The following is a 22,900-nucleotide window of genomic DNA, read 5'->3' on the forward strand; positions in this document are numbered from 1 at the left end:
ATTGTGAGCCTCAAACGTATTGTGTTTTCCCTTCCTGTGTATCATTGCCCTCAGCCACTACTCAGTACTGCAGGATATGTATTGGCGACGTATACGTGTCAGCAACAGACAAGCTGTGGTTACGAACGTTCCCGTTTGGCTTGCACTTGGTCGGTTTTGGGGTGCACATTCCTGAATCGCTTCTGTATCATGTCACGCGGCTCACTTAACAAACGCTGCGGAAGAAGGAATTGAGACGCGCCGACTTGAACCTCTGAATATTGGTAAATGGTAACGATTGTTCTTTATCCGGTCAGATGCATAAGGTCCAGTTGTAGCCACGTCATGTAATAAAGGCTTGCGCCTGTGTTGTCGTCACCTCGAGTTTAAAACGTAACGTGGCATGTAGTGTCTATTCCTAGCACTGCCAGACACTTGCTCTGCGACTGTGGAGCATTTGTGAAAGACTGTATTCCAGTTGTTGAGTTTACTGTATATTCCAATATCGGTATTGCGCAACATTAAAGCCGCGCGCAGCAGGTACAGCAGCCATGGGAAAAAAGGAAAGCCGAACGGCGAGAATTGAGAGTTATATCGAGGCCAATGGATGAGGAAGAAGCACTGAGAGTTCTAGTAGTGAGTAGAGTGTGTGTGAGTAGAGTTGAGAGTGAGTAGTAGTGGTGTTTTTGTATATCGCGAGTCCTGGCCAATCTCCCTTTGCGGATCAAGGCCTATAGCGTACACTCTTAAAAATGAACTTCACCGCATAGCACGCTCCTAGCCAACCATTATCTCGAATGATATCGTTATCTGCCCTGATTTGTTGAAAACGGGGGCGTACGCCATTTCTGTGACACTTGTACTGTTCATAATTGTCACAAAAAAAGGCGTACGCCCCCTGTTTTCAACAAATCAGGGCACATAACGATATCATTCGAGATAATGGTTGGCTAGGAGCGTGCTATGCGGTGAAGTTCATTTTTAAGAGTGTATGGTTCCGGGTTTTCGGAGTTTATTTCTGGGCGTTATACCGGAGGATGTTTTTTGGAATTTATGATTTGCAGCTCAGTTAATATCCGAAATTCGGAGAAGACTTGACGACGCACGCACAGGTGTGGCAGCGAAAGCGCAGTCGTCACATTTATTGCTGCAACACTAAAGAGACACAAGCTTAACAATACGGGTTAAAAGCGCTAAAAGGACAAGGACAAAGTGTGAGTCGAACAAGGCGCTTTGTTCGTCTCCCTGTTTGTCCTTGTCCTCTTTGCGCTTTTAACCCGTTTTTATCATGCTCAACCAACACGCCCAAAGATTCGCTCTTCTTATGCGCTTTTAACCCGTTTTTATCATGCTCAACCAACACGCCCAAAGATTCGCTCTTCTTATGCGTTTTTAACCCGTTTTTATCATGCTCAACCAACACGCCCAAAGATTCGCTCTTCTTATGCGCTTTTAACCCGTTTTTATCATGCTCAACCAACACGCCCAAAGATTCGCTCTTCTTATGCGCTTTTAACCCGTTTTTATCATGCTCAACCAACACGCCCAAAGATTCGCTCTTCTTATGCGCTTTTAACCCGTTTTTATCATGCTCAACCAACACGCCCAAAGATTCGCTCTTCTTATGCGCTTTTAACCCGTTTTTATCATGCTCAACCAACACGCCCAAAGATTCGCTCTTCTTAATACATTTCGTGCGGCGCACACTGAGGTGTTCCGCAATTCTCAATGCACCCTTTCCGTGCGCAATGCTCACTGTTATGCGGCAGTACTTACATACGTCATCCTCTGCATCGCGGTCGCGGGACGATGTGAACTCCTCGAAATCACGGTATTCCTTGTCGTATAGTCGTGGGGCAGCTTTCGCTTGCGTCCCATCTTGTCGTCAGAACTGCAAGTCTGCAACTAGTTGCCCTTTCAAAAAGGCCACTCCGTATGACCTCGGTTCGATGCTTATTTTAGTGCTTAGGTCACGTTTAGGACAAGGAAATCGGGAACAGGACTGGGGAAAAACCCGGGCGGTGGACCCTAAAGTGGTCGAGATGATCGCCGAAGAAAACGCTAGGACACGGAAGCATTATTATGTTTCGGTGGGGCCGGTATCCGAGGTGAGAAGAAACCCAGGACAAAAAAGGAGGCCAAGAACAATAACCCGGTTATCAGGAAAAACACCTGCAAAGCGGAGTTTTTCGGATTAATCCGAATTGCTTAAAATTCTACCGGAGTACGTTTTCGGAATTTCATTTTTTTTCCGGATTTTCCGGATTTTTTCGGATACATCCGAAAACCCGGAACCAAACTACGACGAGGAAGAAGAAGAAGATCGGAAACACTGTATGAAAGCGATACGATAGATGCAGCTGTCGAATCAAATTGGGACTAACATTTCCATTTTTTCTTTTACAAATCAATCAATCAATAGAATCAAAGATCAGCAACGTGATGTCAGTCACTTCAGAGTAACAGAGCGACTGGCTCATCGTGTTTTCGAAACCATTATCGTGAAATTTTCCGACCTACTAGAACAACCTAAATATCTGTGCACCTTTTCTATGGTGCTTTGCGTACAGTATCCCAGTCAATATTTCAAGCCATACGATACACAGGTAGGGCTCGCGTGCGTATAGCGAGACTATCTCATTGAAAGCAGCAGCACTGGCGACGTACAGTCCAAATAACACATTTCTTGCACATAAATACTATTAGTACTTGGCGTAAACGTTAATTGTAATCATCGCACAATAGTATTGTTCCGCGGCGTCCGCTCGTTGGTGGTAACCAAGGTCGTGCTGAAGACTGGGAGGTGGTGGGTTCGAATCCTACCGCCGGCTGTGCTGTCTGAGGTTTTCCCTGGGTTTTCCGAAGACTTTCCAGACGAATGTCGGCACAGTTCCCCCTGAAGTCGGCCCAGGACGCATACTAACCCCCCTGTCCCCCACTCCTTCCTGCTATCCTCTCTCCGTCTGTCCACATCTGTACGTCGCTCATAGCCACAGTTGCTTCGCGGCGCTAACACCCAATAAAAAAAAAAGTATTGTTCCGCGTAAAACTTTTGCTATATAAGGTGATGGTGGTGATATTGTGCTCGCTTGCCGAAGACATAAGATGATAAAAAAACATCTGATGGACACGCAGAACCTCGCCATTTGGGAGTTGATCTACATATGATACTTTAGTATCACATGTAAATCAACTCCCCATTATTAGAAATACATTACACACCCGAGCATGCAACAATACGGATACGTCACGCACCATAAAGCATAGCACATATGCTAATATAACAAATCTGCGATGTTCAGCAAGGCGTCATACACTGAGTCTGTGGGAACGGTATGCCCAGATACACGCTCGGCTGCAAAGAACAGGGAAACGGAAACCTACCAAACGACCCTGATAGGGTCGGTCATGGTGGACGGCATAAAAATGGCAGAATAAGTCACTGGAAGGCTGGAAATTATTCCGAACCAACATATTTTATAGATCGAGCTTCTCTTAAAACAGCAGTTACCGGTCGTTTTACACTCAAATCCAAAAGTTACACACGTTTCTTTTCTCTCTCCCTCCCTCTATGAGCAGTGTCCAGCTCTCAGTTTTTGTTCTCGATTTCACACGTACACACATCTATTTTCAATTAGACGACTTTGCATCACCCGAGCTGGACGCCGCTTCCAATTAAGGTAGAAATTAGTATCAAATTACATTTTAAAACTGTTTTTTTTTTTTCCTTTTTACTGTGGCAAACAGGAGGGGCACGTTTCTAGAATTTGATAACGCATTTGAATTTTGCAACAAATCAACGTTTCACTACAATTCTACCGACCAGCTCTAACCAGTTTGATCCACAATTCTGTGTTAGCATCGCGGCATCAGGCTCGAACAAATCTACACACGTATACAGACGTCGTGTCAAACAGCCCTGCAAGCGCATCGCGAACCGAAACAGACATATACCCCTCCTATCCGATTGTCACAGGACGCGATACACAACACAAAAAGAAAACCACTCCAGAAATACATCTCCTATACACAGAAACAAAAGGAAGAAGTGGAGCACAAGACGAAAAGACGTGAAAACTCATGTAACCCATCGAGCGTATGACAGCGTGGCTTTTCTCCCTAAGTCCTCGTGCCAACGAGATCCCGATACGGGCCGTCAAAGTCTCTGAAAGACGGGAGGAGGCGTTCGGACGCCGTTTCGGTTTCGGATCACATTGACGTCTGCTGCTCCGTGCACTGTTTGGCAGGTACAGCTGAGAAACACGTGCAGGGGAAACATATTGGAACGGCGTGAAAGGAAGCGCTGTCACTGCTGAGGGCGTCTGTGGCTGTCGAAAGCCGGAAGAAGGGTACAGGACTGAAAAACTGGTCTGTTTGTCGTGTGAATGATCACTCGCGTCTTGCTGAGTGCGAGCAACGGCCTTTTACAATCCCTTCTGCCCCTTATTTATCGCGGATCATGTAACCTTGTTTGATACGTGCTGTAGGTCGGGTCATGTCCGGGCTAAGAACGGCATTGTGGGTGACGTTTTTGTTTGTCCCGATATTTAACCAGCAGAAGACAAGACAGTGTTTGAAACTTTGAATGAATAATTTGTTCGGGTCATAGTTATGTATGACAAAGTCATTTCCGTAATAAAGTGTAACAAGAGCGTATTTTCAAATTCTAGCTCGTTCGGCAGTCAAAGATGCCCTTCTCAGATTGAACACACGAATACAGAGGACTAAGAGTACGGCGCAAGTAAAGTTACACCTAGCCAGTTAATGTTGTAAGCGTACCTTACACCAAGTAGGTCAATGTTGGGTGGATGTTGGATGTTGGCGAAAAATAATAATAGGGAGGGATTGAATTCGTCACACGACAAATTCGGCTATTCCCATAAACAGACACCCCTCCACACACAAACACACACAACAAAAAAACAAAAAAAAATAAAAAACTCACCGCGAATGTCTTGGTCCTATGGCACACACCTTTGTGGCGCAAGTTCAACACCACACTGTATTCTACAAAAAACGCCATTTTAGAGCTGTGGAAAACGTCATTTTAAAGAGACGCGTATTTCATTTAAAGCACCTTTTTTTTTTAACACCTTTCAGTTGAACCTGCGATATATAAAAAAAGAGGTATTTATTAACAAAAACGCATCCCTTTTTTGCATGCTAAAATGTGTAAAAAAATATAATGCAGACAGGGTTGGACATAATCATGCAAGCTCACCGTGGCGTTTTCTTCCATGAACAAAAAAGAAAAAAAAAGGAAAAGAAGCTGCCGTGACTTCCGAGCAGACAAATCCCATACCTATTCAATGAGCCTTCTGCTGGTTCCCTCTGCTATATGCAAATACCGTTGGACATGTTTCTATTATAGCAAGGGTGCATTCTATGTGAAAATCGCGGTTGTTCCGGAAATGCTTCATTTGTTGATTATCAATTGTTTTTTTAAGGGAATAATTTAGAATCCCCTTGTGGCCAGAGCGGTTCGCAAGCAACCCACAGATGTAGCGACTGCAACCGCTCATAACCCCAATTCTCACATAGTTCTCGCTACACTCGCTATATTTAGCTCGCGACATTGCTCAAAACCAGCAACGGATCAGTACAACAACCAGTCGCAACGATCCCTGAAGCCCCACAGTGCTAAAAGGGGGCACAATACCGACACATTTTCGTGCATAAAACGAGGGGTTGGGGGGACGGGACAAGACGTACGCCGACCATATTTTATGCAGCTTCCTCCTGCAGAGCCTCTCAATACTTTACACCAACACCGGAAACCATAAACCGAAAAGCGCTACACCGGTTTACAAGTTCATTACTGTTGCACGTTCGCAGGGTGGAGCACATGCAACCTCTTCCCAGCTTATTACATCCAGCGATAAGGAGGTAACTCGACCAAAGGAACTCGTCACAAGTTACGACCTGAGACTTGAAAGACGGGCGTATTGATATGGGCCCGTATTCCCTAAAGGGGAGCAGCACAAAAAACAGCAGACGACCAGTTTGTCAGTGTCGTCTGCTGCTTTTGTGTCCTCCTCTTTTTGTAACAAGTTAAGTTGCTGTGTAAGAAATGTAACTGAGTCACTAACGAAGTTATATGTTATAAAAATGAACTTCGAATTACTTCTGCGTAATATGTACTCTTTAGTTCTTGGAACTCCGCCACGACCAAGACTGAATTCGTAGCGTTCACTGCGCAATAATAATGAGGGGCCGAAGTCAGACAAGGAGGCGGCTTGCACGCGCAATCGGCGCGCACATGCCTGCTTGCTCAGACGGAGGAAGAAGCTAGCGTCAGTTGTGCACCAGGATTGAACACAAATGAACTTGCTTCAAGCCACGAAGTTACCTAAAAGAAAGAACGAGTTCCTCGGGGACATACTGGAACTCAAAAGTAACGCGCGTTAAGCCAAAAATTACAACAACAAAAAAAAGTAACAAAGTTACAGCAACGAGAGTTATCCCGAACACTGATGACATCAAACTCGACCAGCACAAAGTAAAACCAGGGACAGCCGACGATATTTCACTAAAGTGAGAGAGAAGGAGGGGGGTTGCTTCACAGGCAGAGCCGCCTCGTCACCCAGGAAACTCGGTCTCATAATATCGGGCACATGTGGCCAGACCGTCGAGGAGTGGGAAACTGAGTTGTTCCACTCACGGAGGTTCTTCGCTAAGGGTCAGTCAGGTCGGGTCGCATCAGCTTACTTCCGGAAGCCAGTAGGACGCACTTTTTCTGTTTCATTTTCTACGGAGAAAGTAGAGGGGGAGGGAAACGGTAGGGGGAGGACATGTGAAAACGGTCGTGTGTGTGTGTGGATGAAAAAGGACCTTGTTGGCTTATCTTGCTTGCCGTTTAGTAGGCACCAGATTTAGAAGGTCACTGGAGGGGATAGTTGGCGGGTGTGGGGGAGGGGTGTAACGTATCATTAAGCGCTCGGCGGTGCCGACAGCGATTGTCGAAGCGGGTCAGGCCGGTGTCGCTTTGTTGCGTATAAGTGTATAGGGCAAGCACATAAGGGAGGAACATCAACGTAAGGGTTGTCTTTTTTCAGGTTCCATCAATCAACGTCTTTTGTCTTGTCGAACGGCATCCGGTGTTGCTTCTTGGATGCGTAAAAACTCATAGTTCGCACGCCTTGCACTTTAGTGTCCCTTTAATCTTTGAAACAGACAGGGAGCAGGTGAACAGACGAACGATCCAAGTGAGCGGCCCTGAAGTGCACACGCTTAGAAATGAACTTCACCGCATCGCACGCTCCTAACCAACCAGCATCTGGAATGATATCGTTATCTGCCCTGATTTGTTGAAAACGGGAGGCGTACGCCTTCTTTTGGGACAATTCTGAACAGCATAAGTGTCACAAAAAATCGTTCGCCACCCGTTTTCAACAAAGCAGGGCACATAACGATATCATTCGAAATGATGGTTGGCTCGGAGCGTGCTATGCGGTGAGGTTCATTTCTAAGAGTGTGGAGGGAAAACGACACAGTATCGACATTCGTCAGTGCCGCCGACAACGCCACCACACTTGTTGTTTTCTTTTTTATGTGTAATGTAATACCCTTAAAAGAGGGAGCTTCACCGCAGAACACGCTGGCTGCCCACCATTGTATAGAATTACATCGTTGTCACTCCTCATTTGAGGGGAAAATGGGGTGTACGCCCTTTTGTGACGATTAACATCACTGTATAAGTATCAGAAAAGGGCGCACGCCTCCCATTTTCGGCAAATCAGTGGATATCGAGAAGGATGTCATACGGGGAAGATGACCGGCTAGGAGAGTGTTAGGCTAAGTGTATTAACCTGTGGTACAGATGAACAGATTAGACTGAAAAGCACGGAGACGTTAGCCCTTACCTTACAGGTAAATAGATGCCACCGGCATTGAGCATTACAGCCAATTTCATGATTTCGTAGTATATAGTCTAAAAAACAGAACGCGGTTCACAACGAAAGTGCTAGGAAACAAAAATGAAGAGACGACACTGTTTGTAAATACGTGACTTGCCAGCGCAAATTTCTTCACGGCTACTATTCCAATTCGCGAGCTGAGCGGCGGAGCTGGCGGCGGCGGAGGCGGCGGCGGCAGGTCGCCGCTGTTTGACCCCAAATTCCAGTCCTTCGGCACGCTCTGCCTACCTGCCTGTTAAAAATACGCACCCCCTTTGAATTCCTACTTCATTCTTTCTGGCATCTTCTTACACTTCTCGTGACGTACACATTCGAAGAAAAAAAAAAAAAACACAACGACAGCTAGCTTCCTCGGAATTCATTCCAGGATGCCACCGAGCAAAGGCGCGTTATTTATTAATTAAGACGAGTAATGAGTGTTGTGGGATGTTTGGCGTCGTCTACTGCGTGCCTGAGATCATGACGCGGAAGTGTGTCGCGTACCTTAATTTGTGGAGCGCATCTCGGAACAACACAAATCGAGCAAAAACTACACTCTAAAAACGGAACTTCACCGCACAGCACGCTGTGCGCTAACCATTGCGAAGAACGATAGGGGTTATCGCTTCTGATTCGAACAGAGAGGGGGCGTACGCCCTTTTGTGGCAACATTCATGCATCCAAATTGCCACAAAAACGCGTACGCCCACCCCGCTCTCCGAATCAGAAGCGATAACCCTATCATTCGTGGCAATGGTTGGCGCACAGCGTGCTATGCGGTAAAAGTTCTGCTTTTAGAGCAGACTTGTACAAAATACTGCGCAAAAGTATTTAAAATAAGATACTAAATACTCTACGGAAAAAGTATTTAAAATAGAGTACAAAATACTCAAAACTGAAAGTAATTTGAGTAGAGTACTAAATACTCTAAGAAGTATTTAAGATACTATTTAAAGTACTTTAGTATTAGCAGTAAGTGAAACGCGTATTCTGAACGTGGCCTTACAAATGAAAGGAAAAAACTTCATCAGCCATGCATATCTTTCATTTGCAACGTCTTGGTGTCAAGTAATGTTTGGTGAACTTTGGTGAACCCAAGTAAAGTTTGTTGATATGTTCTGACCCAAAACTTCGTAATCCCTCCTGTATGTCGGTTCGGGTCTTTCAACCTCTGGCATGTGTTTATTGCTTTGATGACCAAGTAAATAAATGCCGGGATTATCTTGTACCTAATCCCCTGGTGATTCACATGAATTCACAATATGAATAGGAACGGTTTTCTGACGAAGCTGGCTATTGAGAAGCAAGGCCAGGCTTGGGACCAGCCTATTGTACAAGAGGATAAATGACAGATTCGCGAAGTCCCGAAAAAAGAAAAACAAAGGAAAAGGGGGTTAAATTCCAGTGAGCTGAAAATCTCGGCACGGCGGGAACCGTGCTGGATATGGCTTGACGAGGAAGGAAAGTATTTTGAGTACTGAGTAGCAAATACCGAAAAACCTATTTTAAATACATTAAAAATACTTGTCGCAAAAAGTATTGAGTAGAGTACCAAAATACCGGAAAAAGTATTTAAAATACTGTATTTTGAGTACGTACTCAATATACGTACAAGTCTGTTTTAGAGTGTATGTTTAGCCTCGAAGACTAAAGTATAAGACACCAACCTCCCCCACTGTGTTACGCGACAACACTCGAACAGGCTATGTCTCCTCTCCATTCAGCGTCGTGATGAGAGCGATGCATCATCTCTCGTGGTGTGCTTCCGGTGCCCGCAATGATGTTACTTTATAGCCTCCTTACTGGCGGACTCACTTTACGTGCATAAGCCTACACTCTTAAAAATGAACTTCACCACATAGCACGCGCCTAGCCAACGCATGAAAGACACTCGGGTTGATTGGCAGTTATTTCTGGTAAGTGATGGTGATGTGATAGGATTTGAATTTCGTTTTGAATCATTTTGTCACGAACGTCACGAACTTTATTTTGATGATGATGATGATTATTGGGATGATTGCAGAGGAATTTGGATTAGCCATTTTTTTGTGGAGAGGAATTCGGATTTAATCACTTCTCTACAAATGGATCGAACCTGTTTTCACTGAATCGAAGCCATTTTTCCACCTCGAAGCCATTCGTAATCTTCTCAGTTGAGCTGTACCAGTGAGCAGACTTTGCGGATTTCGTGACGGATTTCACACACTACAATGACAAAATTGTGGCATGTTGTTTGCTTCGTTTTGGGGATACTTGTTAAGGAGAGGTTAGCCGAGGCTGGCTGGCTTGTGTGTCGGCGTATACTGCCGGCGTAGACAGGTGTGGGTTCGAACCCTGCTACCGGAACTCGCCGACTTTTCGTCAACTGCAGCTTCTTTCACAACTTCACCGCATAACACCCTCCTAGCAACCATGATCCCGAATGACATCGTCCTCTCCCCCAGATTTGTTGAAGACGAGGGGAGTACGCCTTTTCGTGACACCTACGCAGTTATTTTAATTGCCAGAAAAAGGCGTGCGCCACGCGCTTTCCACAGATCAGGAGTGATAACGGTATCATTCTGTGCCTTCAGCATGTTATCTGGTGAAGCCCTGTTTTAATAGAGTATAATTAGCTATACCGTCGCGAGCATAGTTCTTTCACGCCGCCGTACAAATCTTCCCCTGTTCTACATTGATAGCGTTATCGCTTGTGATTCGAAGAGAGAGAGAAGGGGGCGTACGCCTTTTTGTGGCAACCATCATGTATGCAAACTGCCACAAAAAGGCGTACGCCCCGCTCTGCCTTCGAAACACAAGCGATAATCCTGTACTCTCAGAACAGGACTTCACCGCATAGCACGTTATCCGCCGACCATTGACACGAATGTTAGGGTTACCGCTTCTAATTCGAAGAGCGAGGGGGCGTACGTCTTTTTGTAGCAATTTGGATATATGATAATTGCTACAAAAAGGCGTACGCCCCTCTCTCTCTCTTCAAATCAGAAGCGATAATCCTATCATTAGTGGCAATGGTTGGCGCACAGCGTGCTATGCGGTGAAGTTCTGGTTTTACAGTGCAGCTGCCTTCTGCCTTCATTTCATACGATCATATTACGTAAACTGTGACATTCGTCTCAATAAAACCGTGACCTCTTCTTTGGCCAAATCAACTGACGCAAATGGAGAAAGTTGACGACAGCGAAGAAGACGACGCGCCATCTTTTCATTTACTTTCCTCCTCCTCCGACCACAGAATCGCTTAATTTCTTCCGAAGCTTCTTCTCTCGGCGTGCCGTCTTCTATTTCTGTAGCGGAATCACTCTCTCCTTCAGCGCCGACTGCCTCTAATGACTACTCCACGGGGGCCCCCCTTATCTCTGTCCGCGCAAAAAGATCCGCCCTAGTCAAAAGAGACCCGGCCACCCGAAATAAGCGGAGCTAGTTGCTGCATCTCAAAGGACCAGTTCGTCCTTGATCTGGGCTCCAAATCTTGCCTGGACCAGATTGAACTTTACAAGCGCAACCAGAAGCCTAATGAGGTATCGTCGCTGCTTAGCGGGGAAACGAATGCGTGTGGCTTATCAGCGAAGCTGCAGACAGCGACAGTACAAGATACTGCTAATGACGTTGGGTTGTACGACTAGGAGAAATAACGTGGCCGTGGAGCAGGAAGAACAAAAAAAAAAGGTCGCTTAATTACTGAGGGAATTTAGGAGGAACAGAGAAGTACATTCACAAAATAAAGGTCGGCGTAGTCGAATTAAAGGTGTGCGTGGCTGCCGTTGTGTGTGTCGATGCAGTACAAGACGTAATAATGACTGAACAGTTTTCTTTCTTTTTCTTGTTTTGAAGTGTAGCGCTAGTACTACACGTATACCTCTGCTTTTACGGTGGTCGTGCGAAGTCAGATTGTCACGCTCGAAACTTCACACCTTCACTTATGAGACCGTCCCTACCACTATTATGAGACCGTCGGGTGTTGGTCAAGTAATGGACGAATATACTATGACCCTTACTACAATAGGCAAGGCCAGCTGGGTGTCGGACGTGGCATTCTCAATAGGGGTTCAGCCAATCACAGTATATTATTATGTTGCTGCTCGCAAAGGTTGATATGTATACTGTCGTCCGTAAACGTGCAGACAAACAGGATTGGTCACACGAGAGGTTGGTCATAAAACATTATGGGTCGGCTATTCCACATTCATGGGTTTGCTAATTGCTAATAGAAAAAATGCGCAAGAACAGTCTTTCCCCCTTACAAACAAGCTGTATATTGAATTGTGTGGTTCGAAAACATGCGATTATGTGAGAAAATTACTGCAGATGCACATCGTTCGTGCGGATGACGCAAAAGCATTGCCCGGCAACCTTCCTCGCCTCTTTCTGCATTAACATGTCTCAAACACATCAACAAAAGGGGGCCATATACTGATTCATATATCAGAGGAAAAACAGTTACGCGCACAAACACTTATTGTTATTTTTATTACGTATATTTATTTACGTTATATACGTTACGTTACGTTATATTTATTATGTTTATTTTATGTACGTATATTTACGTTATTTACCAAACGCACCCTGTGCATTGTCATTCAAAACTGCAGTTACACCCTGCTACGCAATATGCAACTGCTCGTCCAGAATTACTCGTATCCAGTCACCAGAGCGGCCTGTCAACGCGACGAAACCGCTACGCCGCTGTATGCCCATAAGGGAGAATTAGGAACACAGCGAGTGAAGACTAAATCCTCGTGAAACTGCGCGTTCTTCGAGCGACAGACGATGCTTCGGAAGATGAGGAGGGGGGGGGGGGGAAGACGGTATCTACTGATGTCCGTCAGAAGTGGTGATCGATGAAATCAATATGAACCAGCGGCGTATCCCATACAGACTGCTCGCCGCGCCCTCAGCATGGCGCCGCTGTCGTCCACAGTGCTGAACTGCGGCCCCCTTAGAGCTTGATCGATTTCCTCCGTGTGGCTCCTTCGAAAGCGCGCCTCTCTCGTAACGTGTAATGCTGGCGATCACAAAGACCTCAGCTATCCCAAGCAGGAGAGATGCACTATATGTCTAAGACCACTAGCTTCTGCGCACTCGTGGCAATGGGCTCGGTGAAGGGGTCTATATATGACTTGAAGTCTATAAGACTATCGCATTCTTAGAAGTATTTTCATTATATGCCGAATTTTGTTTTTATATATAGGTGAGTCAGATCACCTATATGCACATTTGCGTATTAGTCACAGTTACGTGAATAATAGATGACTAGCAAAATTGAAATTTTGATGAAACGAGATATAAATTCGAAAACACCCATATCCAGGACTTTGTGCGAGAAGGCTCACGGAAGAGAGACCTATATATGCTCAAGTTAATTAGTTATATATTTCATAGAGATGTGATTAATCGGGAGTTTCCTGGCGCACACGTAATATTCGACACAATTCCAGATTCCCAATTTTTTTCTTCCTCTATCACATCGCATCACATATTCTCGCGTGTATAAATGTGATTTGTGCCATGTGCTTGAAGGTGTTTTGAGACTTTTTCCCGGTCCGTCCCATCTGTCATGAACCTGAGGTTTCAAGAGTATGTCCGTGAAAATTCGCGAAAAATCCGTGAAAATATATTTAATCCTGTGCCAACTGTCATTGTAAAACCGAAGCGAATAATGGCAGCCGGAGCAAATACGACGCGAAGAATTACGTAACAGAGAACCGAATACATGTGCCGCGCATATCATAAACGCGCATACGGCGTGTATACGCGATACACACACGCGGATCAGAAATTAAAGTAACGCTTAGTTTGCGTTATGCTCTCTCTTGTGCCATTCTCGGCTTCATTTGTGCAGCTCTGGAACTATTCTGATATATTCGGTTTGAAAGGAACATCGATTCGATTCGAATGCACAAGTATTATCTTCGGCATTCGAAAAATTCCAATATTTGCACAATCCTAACAATTTTGTAATTCACGATCATCATCATGGTCTCATCATAATATCACATCTCATCTCATTTCGTCCATTTTGCACTCTAAAAACAGAGTTTCACCGAATAGCACGCTCCTAGCCAGCCACCATCCCGTGTGACATCGTTCTCTTCCGCGATTTGATGAAAACGGCGGCGTACGCCTCTTTTGTGGCAATTATAAACTGCATAATGCCACAAAAATGGCGTACGCCCCCCGTTTTCAGCAAGTCAGGGGAAAGAACGATGATGCTTGGCTAGGAGCGTGTTACGTGGTGAAGTCCACTTTTAAGGGAAGTCCTCAACTCCCCTCTCCCACTTTCCTTTTTTGGCTATAGTCGTGACGATGCCCACTTGAGTGCGGCCAACAACGGCAAGCTACCTCGACACCCCCACCCCCATTTTTAAGGGTGTAGCGAATTTCCCCATTCATCATCATCACTTTATCTGTTGTTGTTATTGTGCTAATTCACCATTCGCTTATGAATGTTATTCTCATTCCTGATCCGAACGATAGAAAGACACATTATGGAATTGTCAGCCCAGTCCAAATTGCTCCTACCGATCCCCACACATCCTACTCTGAAAACAGTACTTCACCGCATAGCTTCTGATTCGAAGAGACAGGGGGGGGGGGGGGGGCGTACGTCTTTCGTGTCAATCATCATATACTGAATCAAAATTCCACAAGAAGGCGTACGATGCCCCCTCCCCACCCCCTCTCTCTTTCGCTCTTCGAATCGGATAGCGGTAACCCTATCATTTACGGTAGTGGTTTGCGTACACCGTGCTATGTGGTGAAGTTCTGTTTTTAGAGTGCTTTGACATGTTCCAAAGCGATGTAGCATTTGTACCCTGCATTGTCGGCATCACGAACGGTCCCGCAATAGAGCAAGCAAGACGAAGTGCATCATTAAGGATGTACACGCAGATGAAAAAAAAAAAAGAGAGAGAGAGAGAGAGTGACTACATTTCGCTCAGCTGCCGGTGTTCACGGTCGTCGAAAAAAGCAACTCCGAGGAGGACGCTTTCGAAGCGGGGATAATTGTCCGGAAAGACACATGCCACGCAAGCGGAGGGTACGTCCTCTTCCTCCGCCGAGACAGAAACTGTCAGCCAAGAAAAAGACACCGAGATAGCAGCTTTTAAAAGAGGACTACTGCACGCGCGACAGCGACCCCTGACAGGAGAGCCTCCGCGAATAGCGACGACACACCAGTATTATGGTACAGATCGCTCGCAGTAGCATATACACAAACATCACTCGAGAATATGCGTCATGATACACCTTCGTCTATGTTCGATGTGTTCCATTTTCGAATGGCAATATTTGCTAATGGCAGGAAGGTATAGTCAGGGCTTTCGTAATGCGCAAATGATCTGAATACTATACTAATACTATAGAATACTGTAGGAGGTGTCACAGATTTAAAAAAAAATCTGGGGTTGTGCTACGTCCCTCTATTATTATCTCTAACGTTATTTGCTGCCGATTACAGAAACAGTCCACTGCTACATTTCCGTTTCATACAAAGCGTCGATTCATTTTCGGACATCTCTCCCTCTCTCTGATTTTTTTTTTCTGCCTTCACAATGATTTTGGGGTTGAAACAACTTCCGGTCTGTTAATGCTGCTATAGGGAAATTTATTCCGCACCACCAATCAACAACTCGACCTGTAATTTTTTTAACCTATTTCCTGTAATTTTTCCTCTGAGATGCCGTCTCCGCCCCTCCCCCGGCTGACCTCTGAAGAAAGTCAATAAAGCAACCTAGAGAGACAAACCAGATGAGTCCACGGTATCGAAAAACAAGGCATCCTGTCTCGCTTTCAACCTATATGTACCCATAAACGTTCTCGTGCACACGCATATTCAGCGGGTCTGATAGTTTCCCAAAATCAACTTTTTCCTTCACATGTGACCGAACAAGACAGTAATAGTTGGTAACTTGAGTAGTTTTACACACAAGGTCCACCACACGGCATTACTGCTCTATGAACAACGAATTATCCACAGCGACATTTGCATTTCGTACCTCGTACACACTGCTCGTATACACACCCGAGCTCTAGTTCGTACATAATACAGTATGGCACATTCACCCTGTGTTTCATTATTGCCATGACCGTTGACGCAATGATGGTGTCATTTTGAAACTTCATACGAAAACACGAGACGTCACAGCCAGCAGATGCAGACCGTCCATTCCCTTCGCACGAACACATTTTGCACAGTCGATGCGTTCCATCTAACCGTAAACACGTGTGGCCGTGAATGACTTTTATAAGTAGCTCTTGGCACACAGTTCGTCTCGCTGGCATCGTCTAGGGCAAAAGAAAGGCGAGGACTCTCGTATGTTGCATGCATGCACTCGGCTGGCTTGACTATGATGGAGTGAGGACAGGCACCTCACTTGGAAACAACGATACCACCTTCAGTGAGAGCCTGCGCGACTCATGCGGGCTCCTCCTCGGGAAGGATGGATTTTACTTTGACAGAAGCGAGCGAAGACTTTGTGAATATTGGAGCGCGGTTGTTCCATGGGTGACTCGTACCTATATAACTATAGGGCCCGGAAATGTAGGCACTAAAAACGACGGAAATAGGCAGGCATTTAGGCCCGAAAAAATGCCAAAATAAGCAACAAGATGGAAAAATAGGCACGTTAATCTGGTACGATCTTTGGCTTTCTTGATGTTTCAGAATGCTCCATCAGGGAAAATTTGCTCGTTTAAAAGCTATGATATCATACAAGCCTCGACGTCTGGTACACGAATGCTGAGGCAGCCGGGAAACACGCTACATTGAATAATACTTTTAGTTTTCCGCCCTCGAAGATCTGGAAAGACCCAGACAGGCCAAATCTTTGGATCAAATGTACGCAAAAAGGGAACAAAAGGCGCAAACACGCAGTAACGAAAAGCAAGATGCAGCACTAAGCACGAGCCTGAAAGCCGCACTCGCACTTACACCTCTAAAAATGGCGTCTAAAAATGTTGAAAAAGGCCACAATTCGATAGAGTCGATAAAAAGGCAGGCAACCCCGAAAATGTCGTAGGCGTTAGGCATTTATATGCAAATGCCTAAAAACCCGGGCCCTATATATAACTCATTTCACGTTGTCCTCGTCTCACTCGCCTAATGTCTCACGTGCAATCGGGTTGGACATTGCATCCCGTCGGTGAAAGATTCCATGTCGACGTCATAATCATCATCATCAGTTTAGATTAGATTATATTAGATTACACTTAGAGAAGAAAAATATGGAGATGAATCATCATCAATTTGTTATTGCTGTTGTAAAGCCTTTGTGAAACCTTTCTACTTACGTAGCAAAGAATAGTAGGAATAAAAAAAATGAATATTCGAACGATCCGAACGAATAATAAAAGAAAAGGAACGAACATTATCAATTTCGAACGGGAATCAAATAGATGTGTCACTTGTACAACGTTTGATTCGAGAGTTTTTACGTACTATATGTTCGCATTTGATTACATCTTTCAGTGCTCGTCAAACGACTTCAGCTGTACACAACCTCCAAATTAGTTTTAATACGTTTATGAGAAAAATTCTCGGGTTCTTATGTGCATAAAAGGGCACCTCACCTCTGACCTCCCTCAGGGTATACTATCAAGGTTTCCATCTAACATACCATCATCATATTAATATTATACATACTACATACTCCATTCCACTCCATTCATATACCCCATTCCATTGTTCCGACATGTTCCATTGTTCGACAGTCGATGGAATGGCGTCATCCTCTGTCTCCACACCAGAAGAAATTCAAGGCAACTGCTTCCGCCGGTAAGGTCATGATCACTGTGTTTTGGGACTGTGAGGGCGTCGTACTCATTGATGTGATGCCAAGAGGGAGCACCATTAATTCTGAAGCTTATGTGAAGACATTAACCAAACTCAAGAAGCGCTTCCAGCGACTTCGGCGCCATAACAACCCAGGTGAATGTTTGATTCAACATGACAACGCTCGGCCTCACACAAGTTTGAGGACTTCGGAACACATCACTAAACAGGGTTGGACAGTGTTACCCCATCCACCCTACAGCCCTGACCTAGCTCCCTCAGACTTCCACTTGTTTGGGCCATTAAACGATGCCATTCGTGGAAGACATTTTGAGGATGACGAAGAAGTGATTCGCACAGTGCGGAAATGGCTTCGTGACCAGAACAAGGAGTGGTACCGACAGGGCATACACGCCTTTGTGTCTCGCTGGAGGAAGGCCATAGAACGGGACGGAGATTACGTGGAGAAATAGGGAGTGTAGAAGAAACATCATTCTTTCTTGTGTGTAACTTTCATTGTATTCAATAAATAATTGTTGAAGAAAAAAACTGTGGTGCATTACTTTCCGGGCGACCCTCTTACATCACTCCATTCCACAGTAACTTCAGTGAGCTATTCCACAATTTGAAATGCATATTTATATAATGATTGACGTCTTTTTTTTTTTTTTTTTTTTGCTTTGGCGAATAATTTTGTGTTACAGTTCGATTCCTACACTCCAAATTGACATAAGTAGTTCATTCTGGCTAACTTGTCATCCCGAAGTCAATTCCACAGTCCAGAGTGCTAAAGAACGAGCCTTCCCGAAGGCGTTAACGGTAATTTCACTTTCAATATATTCCCATGCAATGCCTTAGATAGTAAGGTGACAAGCTGATCTACTTTGACTAGAGTAGAAAACAGAGACAGAATAACAGACAGGATAAGCGCTCCATTGTCAACTGTATTTACACGACGAGGCCTTCACAGGTCCCCGCAGACAATGGAGAAACTTGCCCTCTCAGTCAGGACATTGCCAAACCAGTGGTATATTTACTTTGTGTTAGCCTTAACGAGAAGTTTCTTGTCATGGTAACAAGTTTGTTATCATGAAAGTGAAGTAATAAGTAAGTAAAGTTGAAGTAAGCAAAGAAAGGTCGCGACGCACTCGCAGTTCGGAGCATTGTTGTCCGAAGACGTCTTCGGGTCATAAGGACTCAAATCGTCGTCAACCTCGTCGGCTTATAAAACAAAACGACATGCGTATGTTTTCAACACTACAAACCCACCCGCATACGCGACCAGATATCTCTTTTCATTAACCTCTTCCATACAAACAGCGTATATATACGTCGGTTGGACCTCAAGAATCTGAAGTATGCCGCAGTGTGCATGTTTTCTCGAGAAGAAATGCGAATGGTAAACATTCTTGACACTCGTTATTGTCATCCAACGTATCACAGTCTTATTTTCAATCCTCCGCACATAAAGAGGACAATCCATCAAGTTCTTTAGCAGAAAAGATAGCGGACACAGGAATCAGCAGATTCTTCGCGGTTTCCCTGAGATCATGCGGCCTTAGTAGATAGCAATCAGCCGCCTCTGCCGCCTGCCTTTTGATGTGGGCTCCGGTGAATGGTAATCCTTTCCTCCGATCGTTTGCTCTCCATCTATTAGGGGACCAGCCGACTTGAAGAACAGACGGTCATATAACACTGCGTTAACAGCTGAAACAGTAGCGTATTTATTACCACTGGTGTACACGTGAAATTCAATAGTGTTCTTGTGAACACCATACGATTTCCTTCCCTTGATGTCGCTTTAGTATGGCGTCCGAAAATAGGAAGTCAACGACACCGTAAAGTATGTAACGCGAATATCTAATCTTTAATCTTTAACGTACATACACGACGGTATAGAGTAGACGCCAGAAATCGCGACAACGGCGAGCTAGGTCAGAGCAAAGCCGTGACCGCCGCGACTTACAAAGAAACGGTTACAACTGATCAGCTATTGATATTCTTTTAAATGGCGAAGGGCGAGAAAGACAATCTCGCACTGCATTTACTTTGAGCTCTGCTTGCATGTCTGACTTCTAAACAACTTTTCTGTTATAAGAATAACAATAACAATTGTAGTAGTAGTGTGTAAGTAATAATAGTATTAGTACTCGTAGTGTGCTCTATAGTATGAGTCGTCTAATAAATTTTCTCAGAAAGAATAACAATTTCCGGAAGTGACAGACACGTTGCCTTAAAGTTAATTTCGCCTTCATACCCATTTTCTTCATATAGACGCAATGGATTCTGTTCAGTTTCCTCCACATATCAAACGATTATGAGGGTTATGAGAGTTATAGGTGTCCACATCCAGAAGTGAGGATCGGACCTTGCGTGACAGTTAAAAGGGAGAATGTCAGGACAACACTCCCAGAACAGGGGGGGGGGGGGGTAATGGCAGGATCGGCTCGCCGTTGTTGGCCACGTAGAAGTGGGCGTCATCACGATTATAGCACCCCCCCCCCCCGCAAAGAAAAAGCAAGAAAGGCGGATGGAGGATAAAGGATGGAGGGTGGAGATGCGTAGAGGGTGCATGAGTTCGTCAGGGAGAGCAATGTGTTAGAGGGGAGAGTGTCAAGACTACACTCTCAGAACAGAACTTCACCGCATAGCACGTTGTGCGCCAACCATTGCCACGAATGACAGGGTCATCGCTTCTGATACTGATTTGAAGAGGGAGAGGGGCGTACGCCTTTTTGTATCAATTATCATATATTCAAATTGCTGCAAAAAGGCGTACGTCCCTCACGCTCTTCGAATCAGAAGCGATAACCCTATCATTCGTGGCAGTAGTTGGCGCACAACGTGCTGTGCGGTGAAGTTCTGTTCTGAGAGTGTAGGACGTCACTATGTTTTTCTGTTTGTTTGTTGTTGTTGTTTCGGGGGAATACCCCGCCGTTCTGTTTCGCCTGAATTATTGGCCAAATTATATAATTACATATGTGTGTTGGTTGCGACGTTAATTAATTCTCGACAGAAGCACCGCGTTGTAATGTTCCAGCATGCAGATCTCATTGTGCTAAGTCAAAGTATGGCCATAATATGGTTCCCTACATGTAGTGGAGTCTCAACACAAAACCCGGAACCAGCAAAGAGCATATTCCGAAAGTATCGAGGACAATGAGGACGTCTTCATCGACTCCTCCTTACTTCCCTTATTACGGAGCCAGGAAGGTATCCTAATTATCAAACTCCTTCTATCCTGCTTTCCTTGCCTATTTGATAGCCTGGAGCCCAGGAATGCCGCTTGCTTACTCACGGAGAAAGCGGCCCAACATTCCAGCCCTGCCAGGTCGACGGGAGGATCTCTCCTCCTTTCGTTTTAAAGCATTGTCCTTTAATTCTTTCTTCTCCTTTTCTTCCGGGACCTTTTTACTGTCCTCGTTAAGTTCTTCAAAGCTGCGGGGCAAGTATTGAAGAGGAGCTTTAATAAAACCCGCCTGTGTGAGGGACTCGAGAATAAGAAACTTCTTTGGACGGCGCCGGTCAGAAATAAAATAAAAAAAGAATGACACGAGGCTGAGATAACTGAAAGTAATAAAGACGTGAACTGTTGGCACTTTGTCGTCGGACTCTGTCGTCCCTGACGGCACAATGAGTTTCGTTCCTTTCACGTTCGACGCGGACCAGAAACAGATATTCATTCGACGAAAGGAGACGTTACGTAAGATGTTTGCACTTTCATAACGGAGCTCTAACTAAGCGTAGGCATACTACGTTTCTTTTTACGATTCAGGTTTTCGTACAGTGACGATAACGTATACGTTACAGTTTTAGGGGAATCACGTTGCTACCCCAGCAACACCGGATATCCTGTGGATGTACGAATAATGTCCTAACGAGTCCGTACGTCCAATGGATGTCCCTCAGATATCCATCGGACGAACTCGTTAGGGCATTATTCGTATATCCATAAGATATACGGTGTTGTTGGGGTATAGGAGTCCGTACCAGTCCAAGCACCAGTACCATTATTAGTACCTGTATTAGCACACTCTTAAATCAGAACTTGACCAAACAACACCCTGAAGGCCGACCATTGAGCAGAACGATAGCGTTATCACTCCTGATTTACGGAAAGCGCCTATAGCGTACGCCGTTTTGTGACAACACAGTGTAACAAAAAGCCATAACCTCTCCTTTGCATCAAATCAGCGGAGATAATGGTCATCCGGGATGACGGTCGACTAGAAGCTTTGCCTTCTGTGGTGAAGTTATGTTTTAGAACCGTACTGATAGCACCCTCCAAAAACAGAATTTCACTGCAAAAAGCTCATTCAGTGTAACGTCATTCTCTTCCCTGACCTATTGAAAAGGGGGAGGCGTACGCCTTTTTGTGACACTTATGCACTTACGTCGACTGTCACAAAACGACGTACACTCGGCGCTTTCCACAAATCAGCAGTGGTTGGCCCTGCGCGTGTTATGCGGTGAAGTTCTGTTTTGAGAGTGTAGGAGACGATTTCGAAACTGCAGATTCTGTGGACCATTTGACAACGTTTTCAGAGGGATTTTTGCGCAGTACATCATTTTAAAGGTGCAAGACGTCCTAGACGCTTGCAAATGAACTTCACCACATGGCATGCTCCTAGACAACCACCGTCCCGAGTAACATCGTTCTTTCCTCAGATATGCTGAAAACGAGGGGCGTACGCCATTTTTGTGGCATTATGCAGTTCATAATTGTCACAAAAATGGCGTACGCCCCCCCCCCCCAAACCCGTTTTCATCGAATCAAGGTAGATAACGTTGTCATTCGGGATGATGGTTGGTTAGGAACGTGCTTCGCGGTGAAGTTCATTTTTAAGAGTGTATTGCCCACCCTGGACCTCTTCCGGGATATTACCGTTCATTCCTGGAACTTGTGCACCGTTAAAAATTATGGTGGTGGCAGAGGCGGAGAGTTTTTATTTTCCCGGGGGAGGGGGGGGGGGGCAAGGGCGCACCGCGAAGTAAGTACTCTGGCGGGGGGGGGGGATGTGTTCATTAAGAAAAAAAAAAAAAAAGAAAGGAAAGGTAAGCCAGATGGATGTCGGCTTGTTATTCAAAAAAAAAAAGTGAAAGGGGGAAGACAAAAAAGGCAAAGAAAAAAAGACAGCAAAAGAAAACAAAAAGAAGGAAAGAAAAAGAAAAGAAAAACGAAGAACACAAAACTAAAGCTGAAGAATCACACACTCTGGCGGGATCCTATGATGTATGCAGAACTAGTATAGAA

At 45.0% G+C, this 22,900-nt stretch overlaps 2 protein-coding genes across 8 annotated transcripts in view; one reads left to right on the forward strand and one right to left on the reverse strand.

The window, feature by feature from the left end:
* Window positions 1–22,900, reverse strand: part of LOC135401169 (S1 RNA-binding domain-containing protein 1-like) — a 209,641-nt gene that overhangs the window by 154,110 nt on the left and 32,631 nt on the right. The gene's annotated exons all lie outside the window — the stretch shown is intronic.
* Window positions 1–22,900, forward strand: part of LOC135399912 (transcription cofactor vestigial-like protein 2) — a 45,316-nt gene that overhangs the window by 7,579 nt on the left and 14,837 nt on the right. The window lies entirely within an intron of this gene.

The sequence above is a fragment of the Ornithodoros turicata genome, chromosome 7 (genome assembly GCF_037126465.1).
Source record: "Ornithodoros turicata isolate Travis chromosome 7, ASM3712646v1, whole genome shotgun sequence".
Classification (NCBI taxonomy): Eukaryota; Metazoa; Arthropoda; class Arachnida; order Ixodida; family Argasidae; genus Ornithodoros; species Ornithodoros turicata.